At 40.4% G+C, this 18,704-nt stretch overlaps 1 protein-coding gene across 4 annotated transcripts in view; it reads right to left on the bottom strand.

The window, feature by feature from the left end:
* The window catches only part of SEMA3D (semaphorin 3D), a 147,443-nt gene that overhangs the window by 123,111 nt on the left and 5,628 nt on the right, over window positions 1–18,704 (bottom strand). Inside the window, exons 1-2 of one of the 4 annotated variants that reach the window (XM_075024727.1) lie at window positions 12,048–12,099; window positions 11,801–11,885 (exon numbers count right to left, since the gene is read on the bottom strand). The exons of 2 other annotated variants lie outside the window; for them this stretch is intronic. The gene's annotated coding sequence lies outside the window, so the exon portion shown is untranslated. Of the gene's footprint in view, window positions 1–11,800; window positions 12,138–18,704 lie in introns of those variants that run through there. One more of the 4 variants, XM_075024725.1, reaches the window with a different exon arrangement.

Below are 18,704 nucleotides of genomic sequence, written 5' to 3'. Positions count from 1 at the left end.
AAATAATGTTCATAATACAGTTAGTGATTCTTCAGAAGCACTCACAAGAGCAGAGAAACACAAGCAGTGTCATTGATGAGCAGTTCATTTGTTTATTAAACTGTGCACTAAATTTGTGCTGTGCAATACTGAGAAAATCTGAAGTATAAAATAAGAGTCAAGGTGCAAAATAACATTGCCTTCTCTGCAGTATAGGATTTGGTTTCCATTCCTATGGAGCTTTTTATAATTGTTGTACCAATTCTCACAGCAGAAGCCTCTTACTGAAAACCAGAATTACTCCCGTATTTTTTTCCTTTTCACCTTCCTCAGCAAGAAAAAGTAGGAAATTTATTCCAGAATCTTCAGTTTGAAATATTTCTTAATCACACATGATGCATCAAATAGTTGGTTCATTTCTGTCCACAGAAAATTCCCCTAATAAGTATTTGTAAATAAATAAATATAAATTTAAAAAAAAGTTGAAAGAAGTTGTAACCCTCCTACAACTCAATGAGGCTATTTAATAAGGCTGCATTTTAGATTTCCATCATGTAACAGAGAAGAAAATGAGTTATGTCAATAACACTGTCAACAAGGTCAAGCCCCATAGGAATCCCTATGAATTCCTTCTAAAATCCTGTGTAGATCTGTAAACTATGTCATGATCTTACCCACCACATCGGTGAAGCGTGGAGCTTATTTTAAACAACCGCATACTGACAGCCTAATTCTGTTTTCACAAAGATGAACTGGATCTCCAGAAAGGCATACAGCCTCAGAACACAAGAGGTGTCCATCAGGTAAATTGATTCTCCTGAGCAAATGAGTTGCAGAAGTAAACATGAAAGCTTTGTACTGAATCTAATTTAGAGAAAGAAATATTGAAGATTCCATGTTCTAAAATCTACACATGACATTAAAGATGAATGTTAATTGACTTTTTTGAAGAAGATACATTTCTACTTAGGTCAAATATACAAATTGGTAAGAATACTATTACCCATGGTAATACTATTGCCCATGTTCAGTATCTTTGAAGGTTTTCAAGACCCTTGAGATCATGCAATTTCTAAACATGATACCATGAAAATGCAATTTTTTTTGCCTAAATCATGACGATCAATACTTTAGAAAAGCTTACAGTTGCAAATAGTGATTATCTGATGATTCATTCTTATTTTCCTTCTTTCTTTTCCCAGCATTTAACTTCCTTGTATTTTACTGAATGTCTTCACATTTTTAGTGAAGGTAGCAGAGATTTATAATACAGATTTATAACAAAGTCTCCACTATGGAGCTGTATCAGAGTAATGCAGAGACTAATCAGTAAGGGATACATTGCCATGTGTCCACTGACTTCACTGAAGTTGCACTAATTAGGTACAAAAGGATCATGACCATCATGACACTATAACACTGGTGATACTTGTGTTCACTAGTACACAAACATTAAATTTATCATCTTAGTTCCAGTTCTGAATTCCTTTGACAGAATAATTAGTGAGCACATTAATTCAGATAATTTGAATGAAAGTAGAGCTTGTCTTTAGTAAATTTAGTGTAAAAATATTTGATAATATCTCTAAGGTTCAGACTCACCTCCATTCAATTTAGGTACCTGAAAAGTAGAAACTGGCAGCCTGGTCACTCGAAGCTACATTCATAACCAATGGAGAGAAACGGCAACCAACCACCAGAAAGTGAAACTACCAACCTGAGCTGCTTAGCACCTTCTGCTGACTCTAGTTAAGTATCAGATCCTATACGGGAAGAAAAAAACGTAGGTCTACGCTATCACTTGTTTCTCTATTTGACTATACCCAGTTGAAATACATGCATCCAAAACCAACAAAAAAACATTACTAGAAAAATTTCTTTTGCTTCTCCTGCTCCAGATCTATGTACAGTTACTCCCTAGGTAATGCCCTTCACTGAGTATCATTTGCTGAACCATCACAAAACCCTACATGTGTGAGCATGGTCCTCTATTGGAGGAGGTAGAGGGATGAATCCCTCCAATGGTTCTGTAACAGGCTTTTATCCTGCTACTAAAAAGGAAAAGTATATTAGGAATGTTAGGTGTACCTGTCCTTATTGCAGTAGTATTCTCACTTGGGAGGAAATGAAAGAAAATGTCATGCTGCACAAAAGGGATTCCATGATAAATGAAATGAGATTACAAGGCTAAGAACTGAAAAGTTACAAATGTCAGCGCTACAGCTGGAATGTGATGCCAAACAACCTGACCCTGCCTCTCACAGTAAGTCTGTGAAGCAGAAGGAAAACAAAAGAAATATTTTACTAATCTTATTTAAAAATAACAAGACAACATTTCTACTTCCTTGGTGTCTTTCTCATTCAGTGTCCACCCTGCAGGAATGACCCAGAGGTCCTGAGGAACACATGTTTTCTGATTGCATGGTTAAAAAATGTAGCCTAGTGCATATACACTAGGGAGTGGGAAGGAATTAAAGTGCAGACAGTTATCCTTTGGGATGCTGCTAATGAAAGCACTTGTAAGTTATTTCTCATTGTTTCCAGTGTAGGGGAGCATGGCTGCAAATCACTGAAAACTGACATATCTACATCTCTGCTAGTGCTTTATTATTATTAATCAAAATGAAAACACTATTTTCTTCTATTATCTGTACAGATACACCCTCTGTATTCAAGTAGTTAAAGAGAGGCCTGATTAGTCCTGTATACTATTAAGGGACTATTAATACTATATCCCTGCCTCTTCTTGTCTTCCAAAGCAGTGAAGTCAGTGGTTGTCAAAACCCAGACTAAATGATAGAATTGCCATATCAGGTACCAGAAATCTTCTGAAAATGTGACAGAATATTGCTGTCCTGGAGATAAAGGAAATGGGATGGGGAACTTGTCCCAGTCCTAGATTAGAAATTAAAGGTAAAAAAAAAGAAAAATCTTTTTTTCTCTCTCCCAAGCTTTTTTATTTACAAAATTTGTAATTATTTTCTTTCATATATATATAAATTTGCAAATGTAACCAAAGTAAACTGATTCAAGGAACTGAAAACATATCACTACTGTTTCTTAAGACCCTATATTAGTCAAACCATCCATGAGTAGCTTCTGATTCTACCTCTGGCACTGAGGTTTGGGTAAAGACTGGAGCAGCTTTCTCCTGGAAGGTCCCAGGATGTTTCACTTGATCTTCCATCTCCCACTCTGGGTCTCACTCACATGTTTCAATTTCTCTCCCTGTGTGGCCATACTGGGAGCACTCACAAGCTAAACCCACAGGAAAGAAACAGAGAAGAACAGGAACCACGCAAGAGCCTGCCTGGACAGATTGAATAATGCTCCCAATTTGTTAAGCACTAGAAGATGACTGAAATTCCCCAGTGTTACTGTTTTATCATTCTTTTGAAATCATAGCTTAATGCTTTTATTCTTTATGAACTAGTGTGCTAAACGCAGCAACTTAATGGTGAAGTATTAAAAAAACATTAACGTAAACATGTAATAATGTAAATGTACTGACATATGCTTATGATTATTGTTACAAATGCCTTTTGGGAAGGCCGTATCGAATCTTTAAAATGTATCTTTAACTGTGGCCCAAAATTCAGGGTTCTGTTAAACACATTCAGCCTGAATCCTTCTGAGTCTCAATGTGAAGAAAGTATAGGCTTTCAAAACAGACTGAGTCTGGCCATAACACAACAGGATCAGAGACATACTTCTGCCGCAAGGGAAAGCACTTCAAACATCAGGGTGCCAGTCTGTCAGCACTTATCACTCAGTGGGTTATACTACCTCTCCAGCAGATTCCCCTTCCCAACTTATACTTCATCCCACTCCTGACCTTGCTGCATACGGCCCCTTCGGCAGAGTTCAAGTTTGTATCATGTAAAACATGGAGACTTTATTCACCGCTTCTCATTATCATCTCGGAACTTTGTCCATTGTAAGCCAAAATTATTTACTCTGCAGTTTTGGAGGTGTTTATGGGATAGGAAAGGATAAAGAAAAGTCTAACCAAGAAAATGTTATGCTGCAAAGAAAACGAGCAAACATCCGCCTGTTCATGAGCAAATGACTGCTTCTGCGCCTGTTTGGTGTGCAACTTCCCATCCAAAAATGGGATGGAAACTGAGACAGCCAGGCCATATTGTGCTCCAGCTAATAAAGTGTTTCAGATCAAGAAAAACAGGCAAGGCTGCATCACTCTGGCCTGCATTGTATGGACTCTTTTTTTTTCCTTTGAAACATTCCATTTGTTGTTCAAGCCAAGACAAGAAAAGAAACATTTTTAACCTTAAGGGTCTGACATAAGCCTACAAAATTAAATAGCCAGGGCTGAAGTGAAGCAGGTTTTACAGTTCTTAAGTAGCTCCCCTTTGTTCTTTCCTTAACGGTACAGTTATAGTCAGGGAAAACATCACAAGCTGCAAGCAAACAGGCAAGAGCAGATTCAACTGCCTTTATTTGCATTGAAATCTATGGAGGTCAGGGCCACATGGTACTAAATACTCTACAAATAAAGAGCAAGTGTCAATACCTTCCCTGATGAGCTTACATCTAAGAAGACAAAACAAACAAAAGATGGGAGGAGGAAAAGCCCGTGTAATTACAGGAATACGGTACAGTCACCCCCAGTGCAGCTCTGACTTGAGCTTCCAGACCCCAAACCTAAGTCTGTGTCAATAAATATAATGTGCCAGTCACTATTTGCAGATGCTGAGACGGAGCGGCCTGGGACTTCTGTCCACAGAGCTAAACCCTCATTCCCTTCAAAACCAAGCGGTCTCATCCATATTGCCTCCTGGGAGCCCTCCACATCTCCCCAACTTATGATAAGGCAGTTTGGAAATGTGCTAGTTGACAAGAGCAAAAACCAGTCCAGTGAGCACGCTAACAAATATCACAGGCTATTGCAGGCCAATACCTTCTTTTGGCCTCGTTTAACTTGATGTGACCCATCTGTCTCCCCTGCGGTCCGCGTGAGGGTCCCTGCACCCACAAGGGAAACGTGCCACTAACACCATCAGCCCAGCAAGACAGGCAGTAGGTGACAGAGCCAGCAAAGTATCCCATCAGGTTTTAGCCCTTAAAAAACTCTGCCTTTCATTGTGTAATTTCTGTGGAAAATACAAGATGTGGCAAAGCCATGCAAAATATTCCAACAGTGTGAATACAGATGTCTGAATCAGGCTAACATTACCATCAGGTAGAAATTAAAAAGGGAAGGGGATTCTAGGGTTTTTTGAGGGTGTAGGCAGATAAATTACAGGTGAAATCTTTGAAATTTAACTCTGGTTTTAAAAAAGGCAGTGCTAGGTTAAAACATCAGCTGGTTTCTATGATCACTGAAACTCTGTTTTCAGAAAAGTTTTGGCAAACTTGGAAAAAAACCCAGCAAACAGCTGATATCCACTATGGTGCACCCAAGTGTCCTCCTACAAACTCCTGCTCAGGGGCACGATTTTAGAGCAGAAGTACATCGACTTCTCCACGGATGTTCTTAGTTCACCTTCCGTGAGATACAGACCTCAGAAAAGAGAGGTGATAAAGCCACGCAGGCAGCGCTGTGACAGGGGGACATTACTGACCGCCAGTACTTGTCACAGCCCTCGTGCCACATGTCACCACCTCTTCTCTTCTGCAAAGGACCCGTTCACAGAGTCGCTCTCCCCTGCAGTCGGCGTTGGCTGGTTTACTTTACACACCTTAAGTCCAGTGCTGCTGTACTTGCTGGAAGTGGATCTGCAGGACTGAGGACAGAAGGCTCGTGATGAAATGAGAATGGAAATGGGGAATAAACTTTGAAGATGGTAGGGTTACAGACAAAGAAGGGTATGTGATGAATCCCTTGCTCTCTTTCACCACATGCTCAGAAGAAGGGATTAATAACTGATCACACTTAAGAAATGAGCAAAATTATTGGTAGCATTCTCTTGTCACATTCAGCAGATGAGATGCCTAATTTTTTTTTAATCAAATCAATTCATGAGAAAGAAAAACTAAAACAAATAAATAATCAGCATGGATCTTGGAAGAAAGAGTTTCAGGAAATGTTTTATGGCAAAGAACAGCCCTTCTGCCATCCAGCTGTTTGTTTTGTTTTAACAATTCATGAGAGTTGAGCTTCTGCAGCTTCTTTTCTTTTTGCTATTCCAAAAGCCTCAGGGATGTTTCTCTTTTAATTTTGAGCCCACTCTTGAGCTGGGAATTCTTTTCCCAATGTGTGAGTGTGAATGATATGAAGGGAGATTGCGCAACTGCTTACCTCTTCTCTTGCTGCTCAAGTTATTTGCCTAACTCTTCTTAAGAGCAATGAAAGAAACCTTTTTCTTTTCACAGGTTTATTTGGATCTGTGGAAACCAAGGACTCATAGTCTCCCTACATGCATATATAAAGTCTTCTGCAGAACTGAAGGACTTTGTTTAGTATGAAGAAACTCTGAAATCAGGAGCCACAAGTTTGTCTGATATAGAAAGAACCAGGAGTCTGACTTGCACAGTTCTCAGCACTTATGCCTCCAGGGATTCTGGACCTCCAAAAAGCTAACAAAAATAAATTGTATGATGCCACAGAGAAGTCTCCCTCTTCCAACCTGGGTGGAAGGACAGCAGAAAAATGGCCACCATGGCTCCAGCTAAACCATAAAAGACTGGTGCAGGTGCTACAGAAAGCAGATAAATAAGGAGGTTTATCTTTGTTTTCCTGTATGCGTATACTATGCCTGTAGACACAATTCTGGATTTAATAGGCCAAATTCAACTCTTTGAAGTTAAGGGAAATGCCTCAGTCTCTTCAATCACATTCTCTTTGATTTACTTATTAATGTCATTTGTGATGTGACATAAAAGCACTCAGAAAGCCGTTACACTCCCTTCAACAAACAGCCACCCAGATGCTCAACAGCCGTGGCAGTGATGATCCTAAATCAAATCCTATGTGGTTTTCCTATATTAAATACCATACACTCCTGAAGCACCATCAGTGAGCAACAGGGGAGATCGGCTCCAGCAACCACCAGCCACCAGCACGGAAACCCATCCCAGTCCACCAGCATAGAAGCCCATCCCAGTTAAGCAGCAGAGACTGGAGATACTACCTCTGCTCTGAGTTTGCAACAGCATGTTTTTCCAAAGACAAAGGGGAGAGAAAAATAAAGAAAAAAAAAAAAGAAACCTAGTTTGACTGAATCTTCTGGCACTGAAACAGGCTCCCGTGTTGCCAATTAAGAGATTCACTCTAGCTTGCTGCCTCAAAGCACTACAACCTAAGTGAATTAAATATTTTGGACCAGGGTTTACTGTCAGAGATGTTGCTGTGATTGATATCCCAATGTCTGCAAAAGCAGTTAAAATGAATTAAAGAAATACTGCAATTCTTTCATCCTAAATTTAATCATCTGAAAACTAGGTGTCGGTTCATTTAGTTTCCATTTACAGTCATTAGAAAAAACCAGGCACTTCAGGGACCAATTACTCCCAGCCACTACAGACTTCCTGGATGGGAAGCTGAGGTGTCTCTCTCTCTGCTGATTAGACAGAGAAACTATATGACCATCTTAGTTGAGATACTTAGAGCTTGCCCCTTGGAGCCCTCAATCAGGGTTACCAAATGGACGTGGAGCTCTAACAGGTGGAGTCATTGGTCAAATGGAAAAGTACTCGCACAAAAGGATCTTTAAAATGAAAGTGGATCAGCGGCCTGAAAGTGATGACTACAATCAGTTTCTCTAAAAAAGCATCTGAGAACTGGTGCTACAGGCCCAATACTTTGCTGTCACAAGAAATGAATCCTCAGTGGCCATTGACTTGTCCATTTCCATCTTCCAAAACCTCCCTCAGCAATCCCATCAAATTGATCCCAAGGAACAATTATCTACAACTATGCAAGAGCAAATCACTACACCTTCATGAGTCCAGGCTGCATGAGAATAGTAATACCTCATTTCTGAGGTATATCTTTGTTCTCTAACATATTTGTTAACTTTTTTCAGAGGAGTTTTAACTCATGCTCTTTGTACATTATGTGTAGTTTACTGAGGGTCTGAGTGCAGATGAACTTTACAACAATGCCTGTAATACAGGTGATAATATTATTAATAATTTCTGTTGTGTATTGCTCTTGCACACCTCAAAAGCTGTCTGTATCATTCAGTTAAATTGTTTTGCTTAATCTGATCCTACCTGGTGCAACATGAACAATCAGTGCTGTGTCAAGAGAGAGGAAGCTGCTGCAACCCCCTGGGTTATTGCAGCTATTGCTACAGCTAAAATTTGGTCTGATTGCTTCACTTCAAAATTTTTGGCTGGTTTTTTGCTATTAATCTTGGAAAGCCTCCAAAATAAACCTGATAAAGTCCTGAACATCACAAAAGATGCATTCTTCCCCATACTTGTAAATCATCTTTGGCACACTTCCCGATTTTAGTAATTATAGATTTCCCCCAAGTTCCCTGCACATTGCCCATAGATACAAGGCTTTGCATGATCTGTCTTCTAATTCAGAAAACTACAGCAAGCTGTTGCATGAACCCCACATTAGACAGTAGAGCAACTCAATACTAAAGCACTGTTTAGGTCTCTGTATGGTTTTCTTGATGGATGTTACACTGCTGATCTATTTTTATGTCTTATTTATACTGGGATAGTGCCTAGAGGCCCCAGTCAGGGGCAGGACCCCATAGTGCTGCACACACTATGAAGGAGGATACAAGAGCCTCTCCTCCTTGCAGCTTATAGTCTAAGTATATAATGAATGACACCAGATGGATAAAGCAGTCAGAGGGAGCAAAAAGTGAGATAGTTGTTAATAACAGCAGCAGGCAGAGCACAACAGCTACTTTGCTATATATAGGCATATGGTGTTCCTGTCACAGTTGTCTGTTTCTCTCTGTCCTCTGTATCGTGTTTTAGAACCTGCAGTGACCTGTGGACAAGCATTCACACACAGAGTTGTCCCCCGTGTGTCTGAAGCACTGGGCACTTGGAAGCATCTTTCACTGACCACGTCAGGCATCTAGGTGAGATTCAGAGGATGTAAACCAGGGGAAAGAGGTAGGTACTTACAGAGGATGATTCAGAGCCCCTGAATTAGGGCATAAAGCAGTTGATGTGAATTCACATGTTTGGAGTTACTCATGGGAAAGATTAGGTCTTTGGGGTGTCAAGGGAGCCCAGCAAGAAGCTGGTCTCAGTGCAATTCACATAATCGTCACCTTTGTTCCCTTACACATTGGCAGTGCAGGATATATATATATATCTGTGTTTCTGCAGCAGGAACAGCCAAGAGTCCTTACAGTGTCTAGGAACATTGTGTCTAGTTCAAGCCCAGGGTCTCTGAGGAACCAGCAGTAGGTGCATCTCCCACCTAACTTGCTGACTAAGTCTCACTCAGGTTGGGCATGGGCTTTTAAGCTCATAGCCTTGTGACCCAAATACACCTCTCCAATTAGGGAGTTCTTATTTCATGTCCTGATCGATGTGAGTCAGGATTGCTCTAAACCCAGATAAAATCCCCACCGCATTTAGATCCTCTGTGCAAATCCTAAATCCCCCTCTAAGTTCTTAGGACAGCCCATCTCTGATTTCCCAAAGGAATAGGTGTTGGGTCTGTAAGGTCAAGAAAAAGCAATAAACATAAACATCTGCAAATACATTTTGATCTTCTGAATTCAGCACATTATACGCATTCCCAAGCATACATCTAGTCCAGTGGAATTGATGGTTGGACTCAACGATCTTAAAAGGTATTTTCCAACCTAAATGATTCTATGATTCCATGACAATATGTAGCCACATGCTCTCTGACAACAGGTTCCTGTCCCTAAAGTGACTGATTGCTCACTCATCCCTTCCTCTTCAGCAATAGAAGAGCCAGAAGACAGGGGGCTGGATAGCAAAGGGACTCCCCTTCCCTTCCCTGCAGAACCAGTGAGGTAGGCAAGGGACAACCTGTTGTGAGGGAAATAAGAGTCCAGCTGCGTGAAGTTGAGCTCTGGAGAAGCTGGAAGTGGGAGCTATGAAAACAAGAGGGACAAAGCCTGAAAGCAGGCCTTTTATTTCAAGAGTGCAAACCAAAGAGTAAACTTGTCATGAAGAGACGTTGCTGGACCGCAGGGTAATGCATGTAAGAATACAAGGGAGGACTCTATCACTGAGTCATGCCTACAGCAGGATAAACTAATTAAGCTCATCTTTCTTTGAAATGCAAACTTGTGCAATTGCATGGGTTAGCAGGGACCTCAGATAGGTCATCTTGGTCTTCCTCATGAGTCTGCATTGCTCAACCTTTCCTCGGATCCCCAGCATCCTACAGCTGCTTTGCATATGGACCTCCAGCAGCTCTAACAGAATCTCCCAGAATTTTTGTGGCTGTCCTATGAATAACTTTCATTTTCCTACATCATTTATTTTTTCTTTAAACTCATAGTGCCCATAACTGTATTTTCTCTGAGGATCAGTCATTTCCAAGAAGGTAGCTACCACCTAGAGGTAACACAGTATTTCCAACTAGTTGTATTAAAGCAAGGGACAGGAGTAGATTTCCAAAACAGCTCAGCTCCCACTTAGTTATTAAGGCCTAGCTTTTCAAACGTAGCGTTAGGTAACTTGGGACATGTAGGCCTTATGGGATACAACATTCATTAGTAGTACATCCACCAGAGCACCTTTGGGATGTTGCTAGTCTGCACAAGGACTGCTTCACAGAAACAGAAGTGGGAGTTCTATCATGTAGTTAGTCTTTAATAAAAGACTTCCTGAATATTCCATGAGAAATAACAGGAGAAAAACACAAGTTCTTTGAGGTGGTTTCTGGAATTCTTTTAAAAGAACATTTCAGCAAATTCACTCATTAAAGACATTTTTTCCCCCTTAAAAACAAGCTGCATTGATTTTATTTGATCCTTTTATTCTTAAGGTAACATTCATCTTGCCTAATTTCAACCATCTAAAATTCAGGCATTGTCTCGGCTCCCTCCAGAGAAGGGGGAGACAGGCACTGCTGGGGTGAATCCATCCCCCGTCTCAGATACTGTCACCAAACAGGGCGCATTGCCCTTGGGAGCACCTCATCTCTCTACTGAAAACAGAGGAAGATTAGGTGACCACCTTACACTATGGACAAGTGAAATAAATCCCACCTTAATTAGTTTTTCTACTCAGTATACTTGCATGGCTCCCTTTGTTACAGCATCTGAACACCCCTACTTTCCAAACCTCACACTCTTTCTATGACAAAGGGCAGTTTTTACCCATTTCAGACATATATAGCTGAGGCAGGTAGAGACCAAGATCCAGACCTGCAAAGGTATTTAGCAAGTTAATTGTCTAAATTAGGTGGTTTTCAGTCTCAGCTGACTAACACTCAATGGTGTAGACAAAGAAGTGGCAGTCTGGTGCCTTTAGGAATTTGCTAGGATCTAAGCAGAAATGACTTGCCTAAGGATGTAAGTTATGGAATTAACCCCAGGTCTCCTGAGCTGCTGTCCTAACCTTTGGAATGTCCTTAACGTTAAGAAAATCCTCTTCTGTTTTTCAAATTAAACTTTTGAAGTATTTACAGTCATGTTGTCTTCTTTGTCAAACTCAAACAAGCTATGCACACTCAAATCCTTTAATTTTTCCTCATAAATCAAACCTGACTCAAAGCCTCCCTTTCCATTTTTATTGCTCTTCTCTAAGCTCTCCTTAGATGTTAACTTACCAGTAATAGCGCAATCAGGCCAAAATTCCAGGTGGGATTTTAGGTGTTACTGTGGTACAAGTAAACGCACAAACAGCAGCATAAAGTTGGATCTTTTATTAAAATCAGTGAAAATATTATACTCACTTCAATGAGCACAGAGTTCTACTCTGGCACGTAGCATCCGAGCACTCTGTATCACAGTGCAGTGCACTGATATTGTCTGTTGCACCTACAGAAATAATTGACCAAGACCTTGAAATTGAAATACTTCGGGCTTGTCAACATGAGAGTCCAGATACAGTAAGATGTGAATTAGCAGCGTACTGACTGCTCTGCAATCGCATCACACAGAAGTGTACATTAGAAGACTTTTAATTAGCGAGCAGCTTACTTCACTTTGAAAGCAGCCTTAGGACATACACTCTGAGACTGGTCATGCAGAGAGTTAGTGTGAAGAAGATACCACGCTGTACACTGTTATTCTAGTTTAACAGCACGCTGACTTCCGCATGTAGACAAACCTTATCAGACCGGCGCAGGCTTCAGTATTGGGTGATATGTGTTTCTTAGAATAATCTTAGGGAGAACTGCTGAATGCTAAGCATGTCCTCTGACTTTCCTGGGACTTGTACTTGGGTCGCAGTAAGGGTCAATTTACAAAATAGGCTCTATTAATTTCATTTGTAATTTTTTTTTTTTTTTTAAATATCTCAGTGATGTGAAACAGAAAAACAAGTTTCTGTAGGGAGAGAGAGGTGACAGTCTCACAGTATTCAAACAAATGACAAGATAAAACACTGTTTCTGGTACTACACAGGTGCAGTTCTCCCCTCCTAGGAGAGCAGCCTTCACTTTTAGCTAATCTAAACAATCTTACGTCAACTTTGAATTATCATCAAAGCCTATCGATGTTTTGCTTTCAGAAACTGTACACAGAGAGTATGAACAGCTTCTGGGAAACATACAGTATCATGCATCTTTCAAGAAAGATGTTTAAATAATTGTAGAAGGTTTTCCAGACTTCAGATTATTAGAGGGACGTTCGGTCGACTCTTGTATTAAACAGACCACAGAAACCTTACGCAGTTACCCTTATATTGAATCCAGTAGCTTGTTTATGGACTAGCACTTATTGTCCAAATAGGAGTCAGTTTCTGGTGATATCAAGAAAATGAGATTCTGCAACATCCCTTCCATTGAATTGCTTTGCCCATCTTCTGAAATTCAAAAAGATAAAACTCCTACCCCCAAATGAGAAAGTTTTGCCCGATCACCCAGCTTCAGAACAAGGAAACATGTTTTTTCTGTGTCAGGATTTCCAACATATGTCTTGTGAACCACAAGAGGAACACGTTACTTCAAAGTTTTACACAAACCAGAGAATCCCATGCACCACCATATCTCTGTAGGGAATGAAGAACAAGTAGTTAGGCAGCAAACACTGCCAAGAACTCAAATGCCTTTTGGGGGACTTTCTCCCAGTGTAACAGAAAAGCAGGAGGTGGAAATGACAGCCCCACAAAACAGACACCCATGGGACTGAGCTCACATCTTCAACCTGAGCATGTCCAAAAATTGCTCGGAGCAATTGCTGCTGCCTCCACAATATAGCTGGGGTTTCTTTCTGAGCGGTGGCACACACAGGCTAAGCCTGGGAAGCTTTCGGTAACATATTTGTAGCTCAGAGCAGACCCCATCAGTGGGATCTAATAAAACTAGTTGGAAAAAAGCTACTGATCTTCCAGAAGAAAACACTGGAGACACTGACTGAGGAGTCTGGATCCATCTGAACATAACACCCACAGAGTCTTGGTGGCTCTAGAGAATAAACTGACTCCACAGTGTCAATCATTAATTTCTCCATCCTCTGCCAGCACCTTCTCAACTTTTCTAACCACTTGTGCTCACACCTCTTCTCCCATGTGGCTCAAAGAAGAATGAAGAGAGACAGCAGAGTTTAAAAAGGGTCACACCTTCCAAGAATCAGAAAGCTACTTTGTTGAGAAAAGAATGAAAACAAATAGTACAAAGCCTACTGCAAGGCCTTGTGAGATTCCCTCAGGGCCATCACAACAGGCTGTTGTAATCTCTGCTGATGCTTACACCAAAGATAACAAAGCTACGTATATGCAAAGCCACTGTTTCCCAGCTATTCTGGCCTTACATACAACTTCACCTGTAAAGATGAGTGTAGCACTTTATAGATAGTCTAATAGTTTATCCTGGAGTGGTCAGATCCCACTTTCCATTGTGTCATGTGAATTCCTGGATGGAAAACCAAACACAGTGAATGCAAACACATTCCAAAATGCTCTTCTCACATCAGTTTAGTGGCATTTACCTTGTTTGCAGGGAAGGAAGGAAGGAAAGGACAGAAAGGATGGAAAGTACTTTTTTTTTTTTTAATATCATTCATCAGAGCACATTTTATTATCCTTAAAACAGGATGATAACCTAGGATAAAAATAGAAATAAAGCCTGTCTTTACTAAGAAAATTACTATCCATATTTCAGCACTGACCAACTGCAGAACACCTGTGCCTGTGGTATCGGTGGCATCAATGCCATCATAAACAATGGCGGATTTACCATTGTCCTGAAAACCCGACACAAGACATGAAATCTCTCTGAATTCTCATCCTTTAACAGCTTAACGTCCCACAGGCAAGATTGCTACTGAGTAGAGTAAACCTAGGGACTGAGGTTTTTTCACTGTGTCGGGACCATTTCTGAGAATTGACAAGATACAGGATGACTGTGCCTGAAGTTTTTACAAAAGCACAAGAGAGAGTTAAATTGTAGGAAGGAGATGACATTTCAGAGGGGAGAAGAATTTGGAGGCGGGAGCAGCTTGCCCCCTGTCTCAAAACCACCTGGAGAACTGCTGCAGCAAAGAGGTGAGGATGGGCAATTCCAGCTAGGAGAGACCGAGCCCTTGTGCCATACATCGGACACCCTGGCAGCCAGCACAGACCCAGCACAGTGGAAAAAACAGGGATAAACCACACAGAATCTCACCTTGGCTGTTATACTGAATATGACAATTTCATTTTTTCTTTTTCTCTTGCTTTGAAAACAGAGGTATGGGATTAAGAGAGACAAACTCCCTGCACTGTTTGCTGTATGTACCTCCTGCTTTTCTGTCAGGCTGTTACAGAAACGGGCATTGGAGCTTTCAGCAGTGTTTTGTGCCTAAGTACTTATTCTTCATCCTTACACATCAATGTACAACAGCAACAAATTGAGAAAAAAACCCAACCCTTTCATCAGTGTAAGAGCCAAAGCACAATAATTCATCTATCAGCAAGTAGCCAGGATTTGATTTTAAGCACCATTGAGGAGATCAATGTCTGTTTTATGGGTTTCATAACAGTGTTTGTGTTGCCATTTAGGAGAGCAATGAGCTGTAGCAAAATCACAGGAAGCAAAGGACACAAGAGCTTCAGGCTCACGAGGACAGCATAATAATTGATCTGTACTTAAAAGTGTAAATCTCTTTAGAAAAAAAAACAACAAACAAACAAAACCCATAAAAACAGATATATGAATTTTCAGAGGAATACTGTAAGATCAGTCTACCATTTCCACCACCACATATATTTTATTTTGTGAGTTTAATCAATCTTCAGCCTAAGCAGTCTATAATGATTTTATCTAAAGGTGAAAAATCTTCCCATGCAAAAAGTCCTTCAGTGTCACTGAAAGTTGCACAGGTTGTCAGGATGTTATATTAAGGAAAGATATTTCTTTGCCATAGATTCATTTTTTACTTTTTTCAAGCTGAGGCAGCTTTATGAGATAATATATGTCTGCTTTTTGTAGATTTCACTAGAGGACTATAAACATCGAGTCATAACTCCAGAACAAATCTGTACACTGCAAATGATATTACCCAGGACACTCATTTTAAAAAGATAGACAGCACAGAGCAGCAGAGGAAAATGCACCTTTTCTTCTAGAAAGAGGACCTAAAAGACCCTTAAGCCTGAACAATCTTAGTAACTCTCTTAGATGCGTCAATTCTCTCACTTTTTCCTCAGTTAAGTAGGACTGACATTCCAAAATTTACATCCAGTTAGCTTTTCCTTAAAGCCTTTAAAACTTTGAGTTCAATTTGCAAAATAATAAATTGAGTCTTAAAATAAAAAACGTGGATTTCATCAAGTCTGAGAAAACCTCAGTTCCGACAACATTATATATTGTAGAAGACATCAGATCAACAGACCACAATGATTCAGGCAGTAGTTATGTAAAGCATCCTTGTCTATTAAAATTGTTTTAGCCAAAAGATTAGAGTAATAAAGATTTATGACCTTAGCTGCCTCTTCAGTCAGTCAGGTTAGGCATTAGAGACCAGTATAAAACCTGTCTTCTGCCTTCACGTGTAGCCAAACCTGCTTAACAACACATCCCCCATGGCACCTGGGCCAGCGGGCGCACACCCAGCAAAGTCATGATTATTGCAAACTCTTCAGTGCCCGTGCTGTTCCAGAACAGGCATCGCTCTGCCCACCTTACTTGCAAAGCCAGGGTGGGCTCCAAGCATGCCCACTTCTCCCACAGACTGAAACCAGAAGATCTACCCCTCCCAACACCTTTTCTCCTGCAGCCCCAAGGTTAGTGCGCTCCTTCAGAACAGATAGGACTGGACTCCCAATGACTCACTCAATACCGTAGTTCAGGACCCAATAGGAAATATCAACACCGATACCAAAACATTCACTGGAGCAGGTCCAGTAAGAGAAATCTTACGCCTGAAAGATGACGGTCTAAGCCCACCAAGCCACGGTCCCTTTCTGTTGGGCCTTTGATAACAGAGCACTCGCAACAAAGTGGAACCGTGGTGGCCGAGAAAGCCACGCTCCCCAGCACCAACGCCACCGCGCAGACACGCGCTTGAAAAACTGCACTCCAGGGTCACCTCAGGCAAGAGCAGGCAGCTGAACCGCTGAAATATATGCTAGAGATTGTTTTTTAAATTTATTTTAACTTTTATTTTATTTTTAAATTTTGACACAAAGACTGACCCTATGTAGACACCTATCTGCTGGGAGAGCTCATGGCTGAGGATCCCAAATGAATTTAGGCACTTAAATATGCAGCTCAGGGCCTAAGCTGCAGAGTCCTCCTCCTAACTTTCTGCAAGCTGGCTTACACAGCCTTTCCTCATGACTTGTGGCTTTTGGGGATCCCACCACAATCACCCAGTCAGTGCACAAGAAGTGATAGCACTTGCTCAGTACTTCAGTCTCTAGCTTCTCCTTACAACTCTTGTTGCCAAATGCTTTCAGTGTATACCACTAACTTAAACCTCTGCTTTTTCTCTTTCAGCTTTTAGAGCTGCTCATTTCTTCTAAAGACATAGGACTGCCCTTAGCTATTACAAATCACTCAATTTCAGTTATGCATCTCTGATTTACACCAACTGAAGACACAGCTTGTTATATTTTGATTTTTTTGGAACATAACACCTGTTGTGTGCCACCATCATTCCCATGGACACTGTCCACTTGCTCGGTGCAGCAGTTTTATCTACAAGCTGTAGCAGTTTGCACCTCAGCTCCCGAGTACATCATATTAATGGGACATGTACAGTGGCTGGTGCTAAATTAAAGCCCACCCATCTGTGGATGATTTGCCTGTCATTAATGATCATTATGAAACTCCTCACCCAGGACTACTTTTGCAGGATCCCATTCAGGGGTATACCTTATTAACTTAAAACTCTGAAACGAAGACATGCAGATTTAAAGATCCATTGACAAAAAACTCCTTCCAAAAAAATGGTATTACATTTCAGCTTTAGGAAGGTGAAAGACATAATAAGGATATCTGCTTTTATTAGCCCCCCCTTTATTTGTGCACTTCTGTTCCTTTCAGTTGACTTGTTTCTACAAATTAATGACTTTTAAAATATTTTGCTCTTAGATAGCAAACTGGATGACACCAACTGCCTTCATTATTCATGTGCTGAGATACATGAAGATCAGGTAAAAATTGGTATGCCTGCTCCCTAGATGAAAAAAACCCCTGAATTATGTTTTCTTCTTCTTGATAAGTTTCTGTTTCTGCATAGTATTCCTTGCAGATTTTTTTTTCTTTCTTTTGAAGAGGAGAGTTCTGCTCCAGTTGAAACACAAAGGCTTAGAGTCTCTGACTCAAAGTATCACATCGCTCAATGGATCCAAGAATTCCAGATTTATTCATGTGGAGACTTTGTGCCTCTAAAAAATCCTCTAACTTCCTTATAATATACCTCCCCAGAATAAAGTGGATTCCTTGAAGCTGCATTGTTCAGAAATTAAACTGCTAAACTAAAGAGGTCACAGGAACTAGAAGTCAAGTTAATTCAATGTAATTAATTTATTGAGGCATTAGGCCAAATTTGCTATTTATCTTTCACAATAGGGGATCTCATAATGCCATTACAAATTCAACTTTGCCCTGACGTTTATATCATTCAACAACAGAGAAACAGGCTGAGACCTCTGTTCATTCTATGAAAGAAAAATTTTGTTACCTGTCTTCTTGAGGAAGCCACATCTCTCAGTCTTCTGTGCTTGCTGACTCTTGCCCTACGCTGTGGTTGAAAGTGGGTTTCGGTTTTTTGTTTAATTGGATACATCACTGGTGCTAAACACAAGAGGACTTTCATTTTTAACTAAGACCTCCTGATGCTACTGCAGTATAACTAATAAATTAATAAGAACTTCTCTGAATGACAAAAGGTCCACTGCTTGAAACTAATGCCTATATAGACAGGAGTAATAAATCATGACTATCCATATCTTATGCATGCTTCCTACTAAAAACAAGATTTTTGAGAAATACGGAAGGCAGATACAAACAAATTTGTTCCTGTGTCTCCTCTGATTTCTATTAAACAACAACGGATCTTCAGAGATGTAACATGATCACACTGTTAGTAGGACATACTGTAATAGCTTTGAAGATTTATTTATGTCCTTAAGAAAGGTTTTCAGGCACCTGCTTAAAAAAGAAAATAAGTCATGAAATTAAGTAAAAGATTGGTATTTTATATGCAGGT

This window comes from Buteo buteo, chromosome 4, assembly GCF_964188355.1.
Source record: "Buteo buteo chromosome 4, bButBut1.hap1.1, whole genome shotgun sequence".
Classification (NCBI taxonomy): Eukaryota; Metazoa; Chordata; class Aves; order Accipitriformes; family Accipitridae; genus Buteo; species Buteo buteo.
Note: the sequence above shows the minus strand (reverse complement) of the source record. Positions and strands in the feature narration are given on the sequence as shown.